The following is a 23,143-nucleotide window of genomic DNA, read 5'->3' as shown; positions in this document are numbered from 1 at the left end:
CTCCATTTTACACATGTCAGAATCTCTAAGATCAAGAACACAAGTGGCAGCTCATGATGGCAAGGATGTGGAGCAAGCAGAACCCTCCTCCATTTCTAGTGGGAGTGCAAACTTGTATTGCTACTATGGAAATTTATATAGCAGTTCCTCAGAAAGTTGGGAATTGAGCTGTCTCAAGATCCAGCCTTGCCATTCTTGTGCAAATACCCAAAGGGCACCCAATCCTACCTTACTCATACTCAACTTTATTCATTGATGTTTTATTCATAATAGTAAGAAACTGGAAACAACCTAGATATGCCTCAATAGAAAAATGGATAAAGAGAATGGGATATATTTATTCAATAGAATATTACTCAACTGTTAAAAAAATGGCACCATGAAATTTGCAGATAATTATAGATGGACATTTCCTGTCCCAACTCCCTGTTTCCAAATACCTGGCAGCCACTTCCCAAATAATTGACTTGGAGGTTTAATAATATTTATAAGTGATTGGCCAATAGCTCAGGCTTATTATTAGCTAATTCTCACACTTAAATTAACCCATATTTCTATTTATGCTTAGCCACATGGCTTGGTGCCTTTTCTCAATATGGCGTTCTCATCTTGTTTCTGTGCTTTTGCCACCAATTCTGTAACTCCACCCTTCTCTGTTGCTGGAGGGCTTCTCTCCAGGTTCCCCAAGCCCCGCAGTCCCACAATCCACTTATAAAATAATCATTCAGACGCTTATATCACTTATAAACTGTATGGCCGTGGCAGGCTTTTTGCTAACTGTTCTTTTATCTTAAATTAACCCATTTCTATAAATCTATACCTTGCCACGTGGCTGGTGGCTTACCAGAGTCTCTACATGCTGCTTGTCCTGGCGGTGGCTGCAGTGTCTCTCCCCCAGCCTTCCGCTTCCCAGAATTCTCCTCTCTCCTTGTCCCACCTACCTCCTGCCTGGTCATTGGCCATCAGTGTTTTATTTATATAGAACAATATCCACAGCACTTCCCCTTTTTTCTTTTTTTTTAAAAAGGAAGGTTTTAACTTTAATATGGTAAAATTACATATAACAAAACAATTACCGAGCAAGAATTATAGTTACAATATTAAAGAAGATGTCCTATCTATCTTATATTTGTGAGTTTAAGGTTTTATATCTAACTTATCTTTTATCATAACTGAGGAAATTACAACTATCTAGTTTTCAACCACATCAAAGACCTGAGAAGGAACATAATAGTACCTGAGAAATGGTAGACGGATGCAAGCAACTTCGGGAATCTTGCAAGAGTAGACCAAGACAGCTGGCAGCCTGGACAGTCACCTGATGTTTCTCAGCATTGTTGGTGTATTCAAATTGGCTACAGGCCTAGAGTATCTGACAGACCATTTTCAGAAGCAGGAATTCTGAGAGACCATCTTACCCTGTCTTGGCAGAGTACAGTGGTCGCTTTCCTTGTGTCCCGCTTGTCCAGAAAGGACAGCATTGCATTTGTACTGTCAGCCGTCAAGGCAAGGGCAGTTCTTTGCCCAGTAGGCCATTTTGTGCCAAAAAGACAAACTTCCAAATGGAAATGTCTTAGAAGCCCAACATTCTCTCGGGATCAATTGGTGCAGCCAGGAGCAATTGTGTCTCACATCAACAGAATTTTAAGTTATTTAAATGCCATATTCTCTAGGTCTATGAAGTGTTTGAAGATTACCTATCTATCTGAAATATATCTATGTATACCTAGAAGACTTAACTAACATGGCTACAAATATGATTATCATAGATGACTGATTATTAATCTATTTTTAAACATCCATTACAATTTTAAATGAGTTAAACATAATACCTCAAACAAGAATAGAAATATATATATATACAGTATAACAAAATTAACTCCAAGCTTGTATCAATAAACTAAAATTTTTACCAATGTAAAACATTTTAAACATAAACTAAAACCTATACCAATGTAAAACATTTTAAACAAGTTGTTCTTTAAAAGTAGGTTCATTAATCTACCCTTTTATCTTATCATCTCCATATCCTCCTATATATCTATATTATATCCCCTTTTCTTTTTTAGAAAGAGATCACATTTATAATCAACCTGTTTTAAATAAAAATATTGGTTTCTCTCTGTCCCACACCAGAGGGCTCTTCTGATTTGGGACACAAGAATCTCTTAACCATTTTTTTTTTAAAGCAATATGTCTGGGTTTAGAGGGGGAGTGAGCCAATTCCACCTGTAAAGCCAGCTTGGTATATTTAGGAATTTGGGCGTAGCATGTCTTACTACTTCCTGCTGGAGGGGGGCGCTGTATCTTATGGGGATGCAAAGAAAATTTTAGACCTATGGGGTAGTCCGTGAGGCTGTATTGTTTGAACCAGTTGCCTTGAAACCGCTCTGGATGTTGGATCATCTGGGCCATGGTGTCATCGGAGACCTTTCAGGGGGTCTTGGCTGGTGAAACCTGATGTATCTTAATCTGGAACAAATCCATAGCCTCTGGCTTTCTGTGGAAACAAAAGCAGAACCTCTTTTCCAAAGCAACATATCCTTAAATCCAAATTTTGAAGTCAAGTTACCTTTAAAATATACATATTGGTTTAATTCAGCATCTTTTTTGATCAAATGTTTTTTTGCAGTTAAAAATACCAAAGACAACACAATCCAGATTGTCTGTGTAATATTCATCTTTATGTGTCTTTTTACATTAATTTTTTGTCTCTTTCAAGCCTACGTATATTTTACACACATTGTAAACGATGTTATCTGAATCAGTCTTTTTGTGAGCCTATTGCTTTAAACTGCATCCTTCTAAGCCTGAAACAGCGCTGTGGCTGCTGGCTCCGCCCACTTCAGCTTCCCAACATGGCAGTGGTACGTTTTCCGCCAGCTCTGGGAGTCATCAAGTTTCAGAAATAGTGGGTCTAAGCTTTTATCAAAGCAGCATGTAGCCCAGAAACCTTTTTTTAAAAAAAAAATACTAGTAAAGACTAAATCTACTACACAGCATAATGTGCCTCTGGCAGACCCCTCATTCCCGCCATACTGCCGGTCAAACGCACTCGCCAGGAACCCGCCAGTGTTCAAACCTGCGTTTTGCAGCGTCTAGCTGCTCATATGAGACAAGAAGCAGGAACCTGGTTTTGGCTCTGTTTAGAATTGGTTATTAAATATTCTCAGGTTTAAGGTGGAAACTCGAGCCGTTGGGCGCCATTTGTAGCTGGAGAATTTCTCTCCAGCTCCTACATCCCACCAGTCCCGGAACCCACTTATAAAATAAAGACACAGACTCTTACATTATTTAAACTGCTTGGCCATTAGCTCAGGCCTATCATTGTCTAGCTCTCAGTCTTATATTTAGCCCTTTTCTATTAATCTATACTTTGCCACATGGCTCAGCTTACTGGTACCTTACATCTTGCTTGTCCTGGCGGCGGCTCCAGGCAGTCTCTCTCCTCCTTCCTCCTACCTCAATTTTCCTCTCTGTTAGTCCCGCCTATACTTCCTGTCTGGCTATCGGCCAATCAGATTTATTTACATATAGCGATATCCACAGCACTTCTCCTTCCCATCATCCTTAGTTTGGTCACCCTGACTATACTGCCTGCTCAGCTACTGGCCAATCAGCATTTTACTAAACCGGTTCAAGTGATAAATCTTTACAGTGTACAAAGGGATTTTCCTGCAGCAGATAAAGGATAGAACTATGAAAAAAGCAACCTCAGTGATGTAACCCAGACCCAGAAAGATGAATATGGTAAGCATTTTCTTATAAATGGATATTAGCCATTATGTAAATGATAAGTAAACTATAATCCATAGACCCAGAGAGGTTGGGTATAGAAGAAGGATCTAGGAGGGACAGACGGAGCTTTCTGGGAAGGGAAAATGGAAATATATTTCACAAGTGGACAGGAGGCAGTTAGGGACAGGAATGGGAGGGTCGGATGGGGAGGAGGAGAAGAGATTGGTTAGAAGGAGAGAATGCAGGGAGAGTCAGCTGGAATGAGAGGCATTTGAGGGGTGAAATGGAGACCTAGTGAAGTAGAAAATTCCTAAAATATATGAAGGTGATCCTAATGAGCTTGCCTAGTAAGGGGGGTTATGGAGTCTCAACTGGCCATCTCATCATGAACTGAGGCTTCCACTATCAAGACTGGGTTGCATTCCATTGAGTTGTTCACCAAAAGGGGCCCCATAGAAATCCCCAAACATTGCAGGCTAAGACATTCTAAGACAATGGGATGCTCTCTGCAAACTGACAGTGGGGCCCCATTGCTGAGGACAACACCCACTAACACTTTTTTTAAGACAGTGTCTCTATATAGCCCTGGCTATACTGGAACTCACTATGTAGACCAGAGTGAAGTCAAACACAGACAGATCTGCTTGGCAGTAACTCTAAGTGCTGGGTTAAAGGTATGATCCACGACACCTAGTGTGATACTCGACTTTTTGCCTCTTTGATTCTAACTAGTTTTTTTGTTGCATTGCCTTTTTAAATTATTTGTTTCATTTTTGAGATTATATTGCAATTAAATTATTACCCCTTCCCTATCCTTACTCTAAATTTTCCAACATCCTCCTCTTTGCTCTCTTTCAAACCCATGAACTCTTTTTCACTAAATGTTGTGACATACATACATGCATACATATGTACATTCCTAAATACACAAATACGACATGCTCAGTCTATATAATGTCACTTGTACGTATATGCCCAGGACTGATGTCTATTTTCTTTTTCTTTCACTGATTCCTTCTTTTTCTTATATGTCCATCATTCCTTTGGAGTCTGCCCTACAGTTTGCAAGCTTGTTCTGTTGACTTTTCATATTTCCTTTCCACTTTCCACTCTCAAATCCAACATGTCCCCAGTTAAGACTCAGATGAACTCATGGCTCTCTCTTAGTTTTTGAGCTCAGCAACTTTCTATACCACATCATAGCAAACGAAATGAAGCCTATTCTGGACTTCATATCCAAACATACATGCCCTAGAAGAATATATACACAGTTTTTGTATGTACTTTCTTATCTTGAGAAAGGATTAAAATTATTTTCAGGCTTTTTAGCCATAGAAAAAAATCTTATAAAGCCCAAATGCTTTGAGGTCAAAGTGTCATGTTTTTACTGTAACATACAGCAGAAAATTATCAGCTTGTACTACCTGAGAATCTGATAAAGTTTAATCTTGTCCTTAATTAAAAACACCACTTCCTAATTACCATTCAGTGCTCCCCTTACAGAATCTAAAAATATGGCTGTGAATGAAATTCTCCTGAAAGTAATGTTTGTAGTCATTTCTGGGTTAAAGAACGAGATATATTTCACTTTATAGGAATATGTTTCCTGACATTTGTCCTATTGCATTATGATCAAAGAGTCACAGTGCTGAATGTGGGAAGTTTGCAAGAAGGCTGACTAAGTGATTACATAAACTTCTAAGCAGGGATGTCCTCCATTATGTTCCCTGACTGTGAAAAATCCTCTGTGGGCTGTATCTCACAGATAGAATAGGTTTCTAGCTACTGGGATCCACAGGCAGATTTTAGATTGTTTATTAGTGTAAATATATATAAAACTAGGTCATTTCCAGTGAACTCAAAAAGAGATTAGGTTGTTGGGGACACAAACAGGAGTTTTTATCACATATTCCTTCATAAATAGATGAAAAAGTTTAAGGTAGGGGGTTGAATGAGAGTCTCTTCTTTAACCTCGTTAGCCTAGAATTCACTGTACTGGCTTCAAAGTAGCTCTAAATCTCCAGTTTCATCCTTCCAAACACTGAGGTTACAAATATGAGTCACCACACTTAGATGTAGAAAAATCTTTTATTTAGTTATCTAATTACTTTGGTTGATAAAAGATTTCACTATGTATTCAAAACTGGTCTTGAACTCACAGTAATCCTTCTGCTTCAGCCTCCCAAATTCCAGGACTGCAGGCATGCAATACCACACCAGGCCACGTGATGATGAATTTTGCTATTAAATATAAAGCTACAGTCTGTTTTCAGATATTTGACCTATTAGAAGAGCAAGTCAGCCTCAGAAATTATACAACTTCTGAGTCATATTTTGTATGTCTCATCTCCTAGCCAGTGATTGAATATGCTTATTTTGTAATGGCTTAGATGGTGTCATGTTATTGATTTTCTCATTTAAAATGCTTTCTGGGAATACTTCAGGATATAAAGTGCAATTATTTGGGATTTCTACATTTATTGATGTTTAAGCCTTGCATAAGTATAGATATATTCAAAGAGATTTATATTAAATTATGCTTTATATCTTTTATGAATGAATCATCATTTCATTCCAGTGTCTTTTATTCAAATATCACATCAAGGAAATTTTCCAAATGTACCCTGTATCTACCTTACTTTCTTCTGTACCTGTATCTTGCCTGACCATTTATTTCATATCAGTGTAAAGGATTTTATAATCTTTGTATGTGATATAACATCACCAAAAAGCATGAGTACATTGATTGCTTCTTTTCTTCCTGTCTTAGTCTTTTATTGCTGTTACGAGGCACCAAGACCATGGCAACTCTTATAAAGGAAAACATTTAATTGGGGCTGGCTTACAGTTCAGAGGTTTAGTCCATTAACATCATGACAGGAAGCATGGTGGCATGCAGACAGACATGGTGCTGAAGAAGGAGCTGAGAGTTCTACATCTTGATCCACAGGCAACTGGAAGTGCATTTCATACTATATCTGGCTTGAACGTTTTAAACCCCAAAGCCTGCCCCCTAGTGACACACTTCCACCAACAAAACCACAACTGCTCCAACAAGGCCACACCTAAGAGGGCCACACCTACAGTTCCACTCCATATGGGCCTCTTGGGGCCATTTTTATTCAAACCACCATATTCCACTCCCTGGTCCTCATAGGCTTATAGCCATATAAAATGCATTTAGTTCAACTTCAAAAGTCCCCATAGTCTATAATTGTCTCAAACTTCTTTAAAAGTCCAAAGTTCAAAGTCTCTTCTGAGACTCATGTAATCTCTGAGCTGCAATCCCCTATAAAATCAAAATGAAAAGGCAGATCACATACATCCAACAAACAATGGCATAAGATATACATTACCATCTCAAAGGGGAGAAAGGGAAAATGGAGAGGAAAGACTGGACCAAAGCAAGACAAAAAACCAGCTGGGCAAGCTCCATACTCTACATCTCCATGTCGGATGTCAAGATGCTCTTCAGATCTCCAATTCCGTTTAGTTTTGTTGTCTGCAACACACTCCTTTCTCTTGGGCTGGTTCCACTCCTTGTTAGTAGCTCTCCTTGGCAGGTATGCATGGCTCTGGCCACTCCAACATTTTGGGGTCTCTAAGGCAATCAAAGCTTCACCTTCACAGCATCACGCAATGGCACCTCTTGGCCTCCATGCAGGGTCACCCATGACATATACCTGGCTTCAGTAGCGATCTTGAGTCACAGAGGGAGATTCCATAACCACTTTCTTCTATCTTTGACTCTAAAGCCAGAACCACATGGCCAAAACTGCCAAGTTCTGCTGGCTTCTGGGACTGGAACATGGCCCCCTCATTTGATTATATCAGCAGCAGCTATCTGTTTCCAATGGTTTCCTTTACTGCCTAAGCTTAGCTGTCCTCAAACTCAATCTGTAGATCAGGCTGGCCTCAAACAGAGAGATTTATATTATATTAATTTACATATATTTATAGTCTGGCTTTATTAATATTCTGGTCAAAAAAGACTCTTTTGTGAATAACTGATCCAAAGTATTATCTGCAATGGTAAGCAAAAGACTGGAAATAAGTGATACGCAAAATGAAGATAGTTGAATAACTTTGTATATATTCATGGCTTAATCAGTTCCATAAATACTTAAAATAATGTCTACATGATTCTTGGTAAGTAGAATTTTCTGTTGTTGGAATGCTATGTTAATAAAGTAAAAGCGAGCATTATATTACATTATGAGTATGAGTTTATATTCCTGAGGCACTGAAGAAATATTTTTCTTTCTATACATTTGTAGCACGTGTGTTTGGATGGAGACACTATGGATTGTGTTTTTTATTCTTTCTAATTTCTTGTCAGAGGAAATAAAGCAAAGAGGACAAAAAGCAACACAGAACTAAGTGTCATAAACTGATCATCTGGCATGCTAAAATGCCACAAATATGAAGTCTTTAGTAATAACACAGGCTTTTGTCAGTGCTCACTACATGCAGGGATTTTTTGCAGTACTTCACTGAAACAAAATGGCCAAATTTTCATAACTGCTTAACTAAACTATCACGATTGTAATATGCAAATTATAGCAATGTCAGGGAGAGATTGGTAGAGTTCCCAATGTTACCAAGCTGAGAGGTGGTGGACCTGGAGTTTGAATACTTGTCTAACTTTGGCTAAATATCTTACCTTTTAGGAAAGAAACAGGCAAGTATATGCTTCTGAAATAAGACTGAAGAAGGCTACTGATGCCTGACCTTTCTCCTTTGGCAGTGGGCATAGCACTTTTCAGCACCCTGAAAACTGGAGGTTTTCCAGAGTAGCAAGGAGGAAGCTACTAGTTCATTTCCAGTTTGATTGGCTATATTATGCATCCAATATATATAATGCCATCAGCAACAGGGACTTGTAATCTAGTTAAAATTACAGGAATGGCAAAAGCCTGTATTATTTGAGGAGCTTTTGGTACCTCCCTGACAAACCATTTGTAAGGAGGTATCACAGACCTGGCGTTAGGGCTTTTGTTTACTATCCCATGGCTGCTGGGAATATGTTTTTCTTTTTTTTTTTTTTTTCAGTCATGCCTGGTATCTCCCTTCATTTTTTAGATATAAATTATATTTTTTAACTTGATTGCAAGACAGTAATTTTTCATATCTTTCTCTTGGCCAACCCTCTGCTGTGCCTCTTCTCTTTTCGTCTCTCAACTACTCTTTTATTTGATAGTTAGTCTTAATTGTCAACTTGACATAGTCTAGAATCACCCAGAGAGTCCCAATAAGGGATTCTCTTGTCGAGTTTGCTTGTGGGTATGTTTGCAGGGAATTATGTTGACCACACTGACTCATGTGAGAAGACCTATCCACCGTGGGTGGCACAGTTCCCTAGGGAGCAGATCCTGAACTAGGTATGATCAGAGAAGGAAAGTTGATCCCAAGCATGCATGGATCATTTCACTCTTCTCTGCTTCTTGACTACAAAAACAATGGGAGCAATGGAAGCTCCTTCTGTGATGACTTTTCCACAACAGTAGACATGGTAAAATCAGCCTTTTTCTTCGAATTTCTCTTTTGATCACGCTATTATTTTTTTTAATAACAGTAACAGAAAAGAAACTAAGAAGCTGCTTAAAACTCTCCAACCTTAGTAGTCCTTGCCAGGCAAGAGGCACTCAATTGTGCAGTCATGTTACAACTGGTATGAGGGAAAACAACTGAATTTGAGATTCAGTCCAGAATCTCCACCTGGTACTGTAAACCTGATTTAAAAAACAAAAACATGGTCATAGACCCTTGTGGGAAACTGAATACTGTTGCTTAGTAAGTTGGCATAGTGTTAGGCTACTCTCTAAATATTTCATATCCATATAAACATGCTGCTGTTGGCCTTCATCAGAGGAGTCTCTCTTTCCAGTGAACTGTGTTGAATCCAGAGACTCATGGCTGCAAAAGGTACCTAAACTAGAGAGTAACTGATTGATAAGTGCTCAACTCTAAACAAGACATTCATACAATGTCTAATCCCTAAAATTCTGAAAGGCTTAGGGGACACTGCAAAAGAGGAGGATAAAAAATATAACAGCAGGAAAAGAGGGAGAAGGTTTATGAAATGTCATCTTCTGGGCAAGACACAGCCAATGTAATTATGAACTCATAGCATTGAGTATCTACAGTGGGTCAGCACAACAACGGACCTGTTAATAGTCAGGCATGGATAAACACAGGAGGACCGTGCTACTTCTAACTGCTCAACTAATTGCTACTGGTAGATTCAAGGTGAGGAGGAATCATTCCCTTCAGTGATGTATTCATCTCCATAAGGATCCAATGAATAGCTCCAGTCTAACGGTTACAGAGATGGCCCTATAGTTAATCTAAGTGAGTCACAAAACCAAAACCAAAGTCAAGAATCAGGAAAGGGATTGATAGAGATGAAGGATAGGACTGGTAGGAATGAAACGGAGACAAAGATGATAGGAAAGAGTGTAATTAGAATACACTATATACATGAATAAAACTGCTAAAGAACAAAATTAATTAATAAGAAATGAAACGTCAAATACAGGACAAAAGAAGATACTACTTCCTTTTAGTTAATGCACCTCTTACTTAACTATTTTAAATACAATGTTAAGTGATCATTTGCTATTGGGAAATGGTTCATTTTTTTGTTTCAGTTAAGTAAAAAAAAATTTGCATAAATTGAGTTAGTTACTGCTGGAATGTAAATTGTTGGGTTACAGGGTATATATTATTCTGGAGATAATTACTGTGTCTTGGTGACATGCCAGGTTGCTCTGACAGCAAATGGCCTTAATCAGAACTTCTTAAGAAACCTATTGAGCCTAATCTCATGTTTTATCCTATGTATATAGTGTTATTAGAACATTGTGTCTCATAACAGTGTACCATAAACTATTTTCTATAAAAAAATAATGCTGTTTACACTTTCTACAAAAATAAAATACCTACTGTTATTCAGTGGGAAAGCATGGGTTTTAGAAAACTTGGGAATCATTACTCTGAATTTTAAACTATTTTAATGTAACTCTCCATATATGAGAGTATTCAGGATGCTCATCATCTGGATATATGATTTACGATGGAAATTCAACTAAAAGGCTTTGAAATTTCTATGATGCTCAATATTTGAGAATTACAGACCCATAGAACTGAATGATCTGATTGCCATTTTTTTTCTGAATCAAGAATCCTGGTATTTGTCATTTACTAATTATAACACACAAGTTAATTAATAGATGTAAATATGAATGCAGATACAGCTGACACTTTGGAAATGCCTTTACAAAAAAAATATAGCTGATTCTGCTCTCAGTGAAAACAGTTCAGGAAATTGAATTTAGGATGCCAGGTGGCACAATAGGTTATACATTAACTTGTCCCCTCTGGAAAATTAAATTTGAATTTGGCTCTGGTCACAAATGAAATGAGTCATTTGGTACATGCCACTAAGGATTCTCACAAAGCCAAAATGACATTTCATTGAAAAATTACCCGTTAGGAAAAAATGTCTGCAGTCCCTGGGGAGTTTTCAAGAAAAATAAGATAGAACATGGGACAAAAATAAAGGATACAGAGGAGCAGTAGAGAGTGTGGGCTCACAGAGAAGGGCTACAGGACAAACTGATGGCCAGCCTGAAACTCACACTAGCCTGTATCCCAAGATCCTCGAATATTTTTATTTTCCAGGAAAATGTTGCTTTTTCCCTTGTCATGAGTTTAGCCAAGTGCCAGTTTGTGTTAAAACGCCATGAATTATCAAGCTCACTATAATACATTTAGTTATGATTTTAAACTTTATGTTTATAGCTTCATGTTCTTTTAGACAAATGGACACTACTACGATTTATCATTCTTTCATTTAGGAAACTAATAAAATGTACAACTGACAAACTTGAAGATAACCTTAGTTTGTAATCTATAATATACTTTCATTGTTATGTGCTTGTTCATACAATGATCTCACTGCAAGCATTTTGACAAGAAAATGAGACTAATAGAACATTAGTACTGTCAAAACAATCAACAAAACCTGTTGGAGAAATGCAATACACAGATAGAAAATGTATCTTATTTCTCCACATTTATCGGTTGTTTACTGGATTCTAACTAGTCAGAGTTAATTCATTTTGCGGATTACCCAAGTTGGAGAGAGTACCTTTTAAGTCAGGCAATGACCAACATATATATTCTTTCAAAGAATAACATCCAAATTATGTTGTAACCACTTCAGTTGACACCTTCAACAAGTGAGTGGCCGTGGGTATCTAAACTGCTGCAGTACTGTATGTGCCGGGGCAAAGCAAGAGACTATGGTAATTCTTATCCTATAGTTTTACCTTAGCAGGGAAATTCTAGCATAGTCTACTGTAAAAAGTATATGACAAATGCCTATAGCATGACCTGAAAAAGTTAATTACAAAAATTTATTCATGGAACCCCTAAGACTTATTTCTAATAATACTTAATAAACAAAGGTCCTTGCTAGGCAATCTTATTAGGCCTTAATCAAAAGGATAGACCCTATTTTAAGAGGATTAAGACAAATGGGCTGCACAGCAAGATCTGAAATGAAAGTGTCATGCAATTTTCATATGCTAATTAATCCTTATGTAAATCAGACATTCAAATATGCATTTACGAAAAAAGAATGCACTGACTTTATTTTTTTTTTTTTAGAAGTTACTTAGGAACCTGGCCCTAAATACAAATGCATTTAATATCTCCTATGATACAGGTGGAAAACAACATAATTATAAACAATCAAAAAATATTGGGGCTGGAGAGGTGGCTCAGAGGTTAAGAGCACTGACTGCTCTTCCAGAGGTCCTGAGTTCAATTCCCAGCAACCATATGGTGGCTCACAACCATCTGTCATGAGATCTGGTGCCCTCTTCTGGCCTGCAGTTATATGCTGTATACACAATAAATAAATAAATCTTTAAAAAAATATTAATAGGATACTACAATTATCAAGCACATGTAGAAACAGCACTCATCTCCTCCATGAAAATGAAATAAACACAGAAGAAAAAGCTTTGTAAGTGTAGTTCTATCTTCTATATGACCTAAAACAAAATTACCTTTCTCATGTTCTGTTTGTCTCTTATTATCTTGGGAACTCTAAAACTAGAAAATGTAGTTTATTTGTGACAACAATATCTAGTCCTGGAATCTCTAGGAAGAGTTTATAACATGTGCAAATAATACGAGACTTTCCTTGCAATTTTCACATACAATGGGTAAAACTGTTAATTTTGTTTTCATTATTTTCAGGTTTAAAAAAAAATCAACGTAAGTAGGCAGAGAAAGACAAAATTGGCAATGCTTTTTGTTTCTCTTCAAGGTGATGTACACTAAGCTTGTGTCAACATCAACAAAAATTTCCTTAGGCTTCAGACAATTGCATATTTTTATCTGAGAAATCTTGGAGGTACATACTACCTCTCAATGGTCAGGATACAATTGGTCAATTTACTGTCAAAATACTCATTCAAGTGCCAATTTGAAAAGTAATCAGTAGTTTTATTAAGTGTAAAATAACCCATTATTAGTTTTTTTTAAGGTTTCCTTTGTTGCCTTTGAAATTGAGTTCTGAAGGTTTAAGTAGAATATTTGAAAATACTTCAAAATCAATAATGAAAATAGGGTTTTCAGAATACATTTTTTTTTTCATCTTACCACAGTAGAAAACAGATCCTGAGGATTGGATTGAGTGCTGTATCTGAGTTGGAGATTAGCTTCACAAAGAGAAGTGTCCCTGTATCATCTTTTTATAATATTTAACATTCTTTGAGACTCATAACTTCAAATCAAAGGACTGAAGACATTGCACTAAAGCTCTACTTTTAATGTCTTTGTAATAAAACCAGAAAAGATTATTTAGCTTGCACATATTCTTAAGCCGAGAGTTGTAATGTCTTGTGGGGCAGGATAACTGCATGTGGAATTCATAAAATATCTGAAGACAGTAAAAAGTTTCTGAATGACCAACAACCAAAATGTAATTCAAAATCAAATCACATAATCAGAGTAAGTTGTCTCTATCAGTGGTTGCCTATGTTGTGTCACAGGACTACACTGCAGCCTTGGTTCTGAACGTAACACGAGCACTTTGTGGTATGCACACTGTCATATCATGTGACACCAACAATGCTGCCTGGGATGTGTCAGTTTAGATCTGAGATTATTAAATGGTCTGAATTGGAGTGTTTTTACTACATGTGATGTGGGTTTTATTTCAAATTTTGCTGTTTATATCCTTATTAATGTCTCCTTATGTAGTCTTGGCTGGACCTGAACCTACAATGTAGACAAGGCTGGCTCAAACTCACAGAGCTCTGCTTGTCTCTGCCTCTCAAGTTTTTCCAGGCTGAAGAGTCTTCCCTGAAGACTCTTTCAAGGGAAGGCTCTAAAATTTAGATTAGTTTATGTTCTTATCATGAACCAACACCTCACCACTTTATAATAAAGATATATTTCATGCTGTGGCAACACTCATCCTCATGGAGAATTGACTGGAAGGTAGCTACATGCTATCTCTATTACCCTCTATATTCTAGCTTGTTATGCAGCCATTTCTCCTTAATTAAAATATTCTCTTCTGGAGGAAGTCTAAAGACTTGGAAGTAAATGAAACTTACAAGTCTCAGGGAACCCATGAAACTTACAGGATTCACAAAACCCCTACCCAAGGTTATAAGCACTTAGCAATTGCTAGGGAGATGCTGCCATTAGCTCAGCTGCCTGTAATTACTACAAGGAGTTCCTGGTATGCTGGGGTGGATTTTTTGGTGATAGATCTGCTTTTGAGTCACTCATGGACTGGTAAATAACTCCAACAAACTCACTGGTTGACTAAGTTAGACTTGAGTGGAATTATTTCTTAAGTCTGTCTTTTGTGCTCTGTCTTGGGTGAATAGATATCTGTAACTAGAGTTTTTTCCAATCCCACTTGGGCCCACAGGCGCTCAGACCCAAGTAAACACACAGAGACTTATATTACTTATAAACTGTATGGCCGTGGCAGGTTTCTTGCTATCTAGTTCTTATATCTTAAATTAACCCATTTCTACTAATCTATAAGTTGCCATGTGGTTTGTGGCTTGCCAGTACTTTACATCTTACTTCTCATGGTGGTGGTGGCTGGCAACGTCTCCTAACTCAGCCTTCCACTTCCCAGAATTCTCCTCTCTCCTATCCCACCTATACTATACTTCCTGCCTGGCTACTGGTCAATCAGTGCTTTATTTATCAATCAATCAGAGCAATACATTCACAGCATACAGAGCGATTGATATCCACAGTAGATATCATTATTCTATTTGTCACAATGTAAGACTGAAAAACCATACCACTCTGTAGTTTTATCAACATAACATAGAGAGAAAGGGAAGATGCCCTACTGGGAAATAGTTGGTAGGTCTTACTATAATAAATAACTCTTCTACTAAAAATTCACCAAACTGGACATTCAGTTTCACGCAGTCAAAGGTCATGAGGATTTTGCTATTATACCTTTGCCAATTATGTTTTCCTTTTCTGGAACATCTGTGACTCCTCTTACAACTCTGTTAGTAATCTTAACATGAGAGTGAGATATTCCAGACCATGTCATACCCAATTCCCTTGGTCTGTATTTTAAACATTCATATGTTTGTCCCAGAATGAGAACTGAATAAATATTTGCAGAATGAGTTAATATACAATATCAACTTTTAAAATTTTATTTTTATATCTATAATATATACATAGTTTTCTAACATTTTATATACTTTTGAATATCAATATTAAGAGGGATTAAGATTTAACCTTCCTTTAATTTACTTCATTTATCTCTTTTTTATGTTAATTTTAGGCTTTGGATTCTTTAGCTTTCTACAACTGTTGAATGTCAAATTTGCCTTGAAAAATGTGTCTGTAGCTCATATTATGTAATCAGATCTAAAGCTGTGCCTACCCCAAGGTAATTGCTGGCCAGTAGTTGTTGAGAAATGAAAAAATGTGGGAATTAATTATATAAGCTTATAGAAGAACTGTCTTGCACTTTCTGTAAGTGAATCATCCCCTCTCAGAAATACCTGAGAAGGCAGACTGTCCTCTGAGATGGTGGGCATCAGGATAAAGTTATACATTAGAATAGGAAATATGTGTCAATGTGTCAGTTACAAGGTCTGGAAACCTGCTGGATTCAGAATGTAGGTCTTCTCACTTTATACACTCAATTGCTATTACATTTTAAATAATGAATAAAAATAGGACCAACATTTACATATTCCATTTTTCTTCTGTGGTTCTTTCCCTTAGGAAATTTATTTGAAAATATCAATTCTGATATATAATATGTTGTGGGAAATGCAGTCCCTTTCTTTTGAACTACATGATACCTACGCATTTACCAGTCCCATTTGTGGAATTACCATTTTTAGATTTCTGTTAAAGGCAGTTTAATAATTAGACCAATCTGAATTTAATTTAAAGTACTCTGAGACAGGAAACTTGGAGAACCTGCATTATAAATATAAAATTTCATATGAGATTTTTAATATTTTTTTCATGTACCTAAGGAGGTAAGGCTTATGTAAGAGATGATTTTGATACCAAGTTAGGTCAGAATGGCTAAATTTAATTTGCATTCACTCTACCATCTCTATTTTTTCAGTTTATACTGAGTGTGCACTATGTGCTGGTAGAAATACCGACAGCAAACAATGCTTCAAAACTATAATTTCTTTGAAGCGACTGGAGGACATTGTGTTGAATGAAATAAGCCAGATGCATAAAGACAAATACCTGGTCTCGTTGTGTAGAATCAAATGAAAGTAAGTGGATTTCATAGAACAGGGACTAGAATAATATATACTAGAGGCAAGGAACTATGGCAAAGGGGAACAGAGAAAAATCATCATAGAGGGTACCAAAAAATAGTTTGAAAAGAGGATTACATTGTTGTGTCCAGGCACACAGTAGAGTGACTGTGGTATATAGCAAATTACTCCTTATTCTGTAAGGAACCAGAAAAACGCAGTTTGGCATTTTCTCACACAAAGAAATGATAAATGTTTAAAGACTTGGAAATGCTAATTACCCTGATTTGATCAGTACACACTATATACATGTCTCAAATCTCACAATCTGGTCTACAAATATGTGCAATTATGTCAATTAAAATGATAGAATATTTGAAGTTATGGCTAAAATAATTGGTATATAATTTTATTAGCCACTTTCATTTTAATTTCAAAGAAGAAATATACAATTTCTGACATATAATACATCAGACATGTAGCCAAAAAAGTTTAACAGCTTTTCCAATTTGCTGTTTAGTACAGTTAGGTTGTACTTCTCTGAAACTGTGAAAGTATCACTAGAACATTTCAAACCTGCAGCTCATCTTAACTGATCCAGTCAAAAAACTACTGAAAAGGAAATTTAACAGAATCAATGCTTTGCCTGTTGACTTTGTTGTAAAGGTAGAAACAGATAGCCCAGCCCAAGGAATTATGACTCCTAGTTCATCTTCTTTTTATAAGTTATGCTACATGGTTTCCAACAGTGGACCTTTGATTTCTCACCTTACTAAAAGTAGGTATGTAAATATAATACAAAATTAATCAATTGCTCTATCAAACCTGCAATCCAGCTATTGACATTTACTTGTTTTCTTTCTAGGCATACAATATGACTAGAAGCCCTAATCTTTGTGGTTAGGCATAAATAAGCTTTGGAATGTAGCCAAAGAATTGATCAGAACAAAGACAAAGTTCCTTGTTTGGGATGAGGGTTAAAAAGATGGGTGGAGCAATAAGCCCAGTAATTGAGAGGTAGAGGCAGGAGGATTAGGAGATCAAGGCCAGTCTCTGGTAGGTACATGGTGAACCTGATCTTGAGGCCACCTTGGGTTACATAAGAGCCTGTTTCAAAAAGAAAACCAAACACCCTGAAAGACTGCTGGTATAATTCTGCTCTTTATCCCTACACAGACTGCAAATGCTAAAAAGACTAACAGTAAGATGGGGCTACACATAGTACTCCCTTGTGTTACCTGTTTTCTACTTCAAAGAAGAGATAATGGAAGACTAGAATCAATGTGCCCAACTGATAAATGAGTAAGAAGTGAACTACTCTTTTTTTTTTTTTTTTTTTGGTTTTGGTTTTGGTTTTGGTTTTTTGAGACAGGGTTTCTCTGTGTAGCTTTGCACCTTTCCTGGAACTCATTCTGTAGACCAGGCCGGCCTCGAACTCACAGAGATCCTCCTGGCTCTGCCTCCCGAGTGCTGGGATTAAGGGCAGGCGTGCACCGCCGCCGCCGCCGCCGCCGCCGCTGCCCGGCCAGAAGTGAACTATTCTTGAGCTTACCTCCTTAAAATGTGGTTGGTGGACTTATTTCTTCAATTTTGTGGTATGTCTGTGTTAGTTTGAGTTTCAGTCACTGTGAAGAGACATCATAACCTTGGCAACTTCTATAAAGGAAAACATGAAACGGAGGCTCACTTACAGTTTCAGAGGTTTAGTCCATTTTCATTACGGCAGGAAACATGGTAGCACACAGGCAGATATGGAAAAAATATGGAGCTCAGAGTTCTAAATTTTGAACCACAGGTAACAGGAAGTGAACAGTGTCAATGGGCATAGCTTCAACAAAGGAGACTTCAATGCCCACCCTCACAGTGATGCATTTCCTCCAACAAGGCCAAATCTACTCCAAGGTAGATTCTACTCCCTATGGGGGCCATTTTCTTTCAAACCATCAGAATCTCATTTCGGATGCTCAAGGTCTTGTAGAATCAGAACACATATGCATCCAAAATTGATTATTCCAATAGAAACTCATGAGAGATGGATGAGATGAACCAGGAGATTTGTATTTCCATACAGATGCAGGTGGGCTCCATGTGTAGCTCTAAGTGAGGAGGTAGTTACCTATTCAAATGTATTTTCTGAGTGGAAACCAAAATTTTGAAAGCCTCCAAAGTTTGTAAAAGATAAAGAAGTGCCTATTGGTTATTTCTTACTCTTTAGGTCTTTTGGGGGTGGGGAGCCCACCACCCAGCTCCCAAATAAATACATGGTGCTTGTTCATTGTTATGAATGACTGGCCTTAGTTTGGCTTGTTTCTAACCAGATTTTCTTAGCTTAAATTATCCTTTCTACCTTTTGCCTCTGGGCCTTTATCTTTTCCTCTTCTGTACACCTTTCTTTACTTTGCTGTGTAGCTGGGTACACAGAGGCTCCTGGAGGCCTCTGTCCTTCTTTTCTGGATTTTCTCCTCCTATTTATTTTCTCTGCTTGCCAGCCTCTCCTGTCCTTTCTCTTGCCTAGCTACTGACTGTTCAGCTCTTTATTAGACCAATCAGGTGCTTTTGACAGGAACAGTAACACAGCTTCACAGAGTTAAACAAATGCAACATAAAAGAATGCAACACATCTTTCCATCATTAAACAAATACACCACAACATAAATTAACATAACACATCTTTAATATTCCACAACAAGTGTCAGTGTAGGTGAATAAAAATACTTGGTTTAAACCTTTTAAAAATTTGGACCTTGTTATTTTTCTTATGAAACTGTCAATAATTTGTTGTCGTTACTATTATCATTATTTTAGACAAGCTGTATATTGCCTGGGCCACCCTGAACTTCTGGTCTTAAGCTATCCTCCTACTTCAGTTTCCTGAGTAGCTGGGACTAAAGCCATGAGCCACCGAGCACATTTGTGGTGGGAGTCAATTGCATTTCTCAAGGATTAAAAGATGTAATGAGTTTATGTTGTTGGGCTTGTAAGCACACATTCACTGAAAAAGTAAGTGAGCTAGTTCTGATTTCTCTTAGATTTTATAAAGTATTCAGCACATTTTATTTATAATCTATACATATTCCTTAAGTGGCATATTTCCTATGGTGGTACAGAGAAGTGTTTTGATTAGCAAGTTAAATTTGTTTTTACTATTATAATGAACAATGACCGTGTATGTATATATACTAATACAAATACAGTATGGGCTCCCTGATAGTTAATATATAAAAATTATACATACAAATTTGTACATGGTGCAGGTATTTCCCTTGGCAGGAATATTGACCAGTCCTAACATATATTTACAAAGAAATATGTCTGTTTTTTTTTTCCTTCGTATGTTTAAAAGTTTTAATGAAATAGAGTTGCAATGCAGTATGTGTCCCAACATTAATAATTCCTTAAAGAACTATTCTCTTGCCAATATAAAAAGTTACAGAGTTTAAATACAAAATTCCAGTATTCCATGCCATCTTGAAATACATACACATAAAACAATACTTGGTGATTATTAGTTATTTCTTAATTTTGTTAAAAATACAAAATAGATATCCAATCAGGTGAATTAAAAACCCTGTCTCATTATTTGTACTCATCATTGTCAGTACTTTGTACATTTCACTTATTGTTAAATTCATTGCAATAAATAAATATGTACCAGCGAACACCACTAAAAGCCAGATACATCTCTCTATAGCCATGTCTATCACTGAGCACTGAGCTGTCCAGTGTCTTTCTCATTATAACTGCTTGATGCCATAATTATAAATCTCAATTTTTCTACTTCTTAGAAGATCTATTCTATAGTTATTAAAATTAAAAATTCATTACATGCATGTTGTACTTATTCATTGCAATGCTATTCCTCATATAAATATTTTGGATATATATTTTTTATACTGTACTAATTTACTTATTTAGTGAACTTTAAAAATATATTATTATTATTGTGTATGTGTGAATGATGTGAGGGGTGACATGTGCTACAGAATACATATAGAATTCAGAGAAAAATTTTTAGGAGCCAGTTTTCTCTTTTCACCTCACTAGTGTTGATGTAACCAACTGTCTTATTAAATAAGAAACACAGAAACAATGTAAAAGAGAAAGCCAAGAGGTCAGAACTCAGAGCTAAAATCTCACCCTTCCTTCTGCTGTCCCAGCTTCCCAAAAGAGAGCTATATCCTGTCTGTACGTCTTTTTTATAGTATTATTGTTCTGCCTTCTCATTGGTTGTAAACCCAAACACGTGACTGCCTCGTCACTGTCTGAATTTACAGCCCCCTACTTCTTAAAGGCATATGTCTCCAATGCTGGCTGTATCCTTGAACACACAGAGATCTATGGGATTAAAGGCTTGTGCCACCACCGCCACACTCTGTCTATGGCTCTAATAGCTCTGACCCCCGGGCAACTTTATTTATTAACATACAATCAAAATCACATTTCAGTACAATTAGAATACCACCACACACTAGGGTTCCAGGAATCGAATTCTCAAGTTACCAGGTTTGCAAAGCAAGCGTCTTCATAGGCTGAGCCATCTTTCTGCCCCATCTTCATGGCTGTTGAAAGTTCTGTTTTCAAAAACACTAATTTAAAGAAATTCTATAATCGTTTCAATTGAGGCATAACCAATATATAATGAGTTCACCCATTTTAAGTAAATGATAGGATGAGCTTTGAAACAAATGTGTACGATTGCACTCATGACTTCATCATGAAGAAATTATAAAATAATTCCAACATTCAAAACTGGCACCTTAAACATTTTGTAATACATCTTTTGTAAATTCTCACCACAAACCTACAATTGTTGTTAAATTCACCTATTATAAAATTTCATATACATGTAATTATCTAGCATTTGATTTTTCTTATTAGCCTTGGGTTTCTTCTAGTTACTATATAATGCTTTCAATATGCAATCTTACTGTTCAAAATGGTTAGTTTTATTGTACGATTCATGCCACCATTTATTTATCTCTAAATAAGGGGCATTGGGCTTTATAGTTTGTAGTGAACAGGAATAAGATGGCGTGATTATTCATATGCAATTTTCTGTGTTGTTAGCATTTAGATATCACCTGGATGGCCCCTTGGGGACCTAGCCTGTAAGCAGGCAGTACCTTGGCCCCCGCAGGCTGCTGATAACGTCATCCTACATACCCAATTTGTGCATGCATTTAGTCTGCTTTAAGAGGTGGGCTCTGTTCACCTTTCTCTCTCTCTCTTCCTCTTTCTTTCCATGAGGGAGCACTAGTAATGCTCCCCACTGAGAGCCGTAGATAAGCTAATGAAACCCCCAGTGCCAGGCATGAGAAACTTCATTTTGAGTCATTGGTAAGAGGAGTCCAGGAGATTCCCAAACAACATAAGCTACTGCTGTTGGCTTTGGTTATCCCCCAGAAATTGAACGTTTGAGTCTCTATGCCTGAAGACGGTTTGTAGTTCAGACGCAGGACTCAAGGAATCAAGATGGATCTGACCCAGAAGCCTCACCCCTAAGGACTAGATTTCCTAGTACCAGCTGCTAAGATAGAAAAGGAATCAATAGTCCTATCTGGCTGTGACACCCATAAACTGCAATAATGACCAGCATGGCGAGCTACCTTCAAAGGCACAATAGTGGCATTTATATCTTGGGTAACCAATAGCTGTCTAATTGGACCTTTAAGGGCAACTCAATAAGAGGGAATTCATGCCTGGCACTGAAAATCTAGATGACCACGACTACCTGCAATTAGTGAGGTCATGGATCCAAGAGGAAAACCTGCTGCTTCCAATTTCTTAAGCCTATGTAATGGATAACTAATTCCTTTATATTTATCCTTTTACCCACAGACAGGAGTAGCTTTCACTACTCATCAAAGATGCTTTCTGCAGTTGGTAGAAACCCTTTCAGAAAGCCACATCTGATCAAAATGTCAATGATTGGCTGTGGGGTGCTCAGCCCCAGCTGATAACATCTACAACATCACCTCAGTAGGGAATATCTCAGAAGAGGGGACAGAAAGATTGTAAGAGTCAGAGGACCAAGAAGACTTTCTTGAAATTGTGCCTTCCAGCTGTGCTAGAGAAGCTATCCCCCCGTGAAATCTCAGCATTATCATTGCATAATCAAGACCTGACTAATGACAGCACCAGCAGACAAGCCAGCCTAGGTAGGGAAATCTCAAGAGTCCCACCCCTAGCTATAAGCAATTAATGATGGCTGATATGAAGATTCCTCTTCTCCAAAGATCGAGCCTCATAATAGGTTATCCACTACCAAATGGCCAACTCTAAAACCATACATATAGGATCCACAGTAAATGGATTAACATGTTGTATTTATGTATTTTTATTCACACATATATGCAACAATAATAATGAACAATTATATAAGATAAAATTAACAATTATGTGATTATATACTGGATGATAATAATTTTAAAAATAATGCAACAATCATCATCTCATTAAAGAAAAAAGGGATATAAAATTGAGGAGTTGTTGAGTACAGGAATGTTGAAGGCAGGAGAGAGAGAAGAGAACTTATATAAATACAGTACAAATATATGAAACTTTAAAAATTAATTTAATACAACATTTTGACCCTGCTGCCAGAA

The sequence above is a fragment of the Peromyscus leucopus genome, chromosome 18, assembly GCF_004664715.2.
Source record: "Peromyscus leucopus breed LL Stock chromosome 18, UCI_PerLeu_2.1, whole genome shotgun sequence".
NCBI classification, from domain to species: Eukaryota; Metazoa; Chordata; class Mammalia; order Rodentia; family Cricetidae; genus Peromyscus; species Peromyscus leucopus.
Note: the sequence above shows the minus strand (reverse complement) of the source record.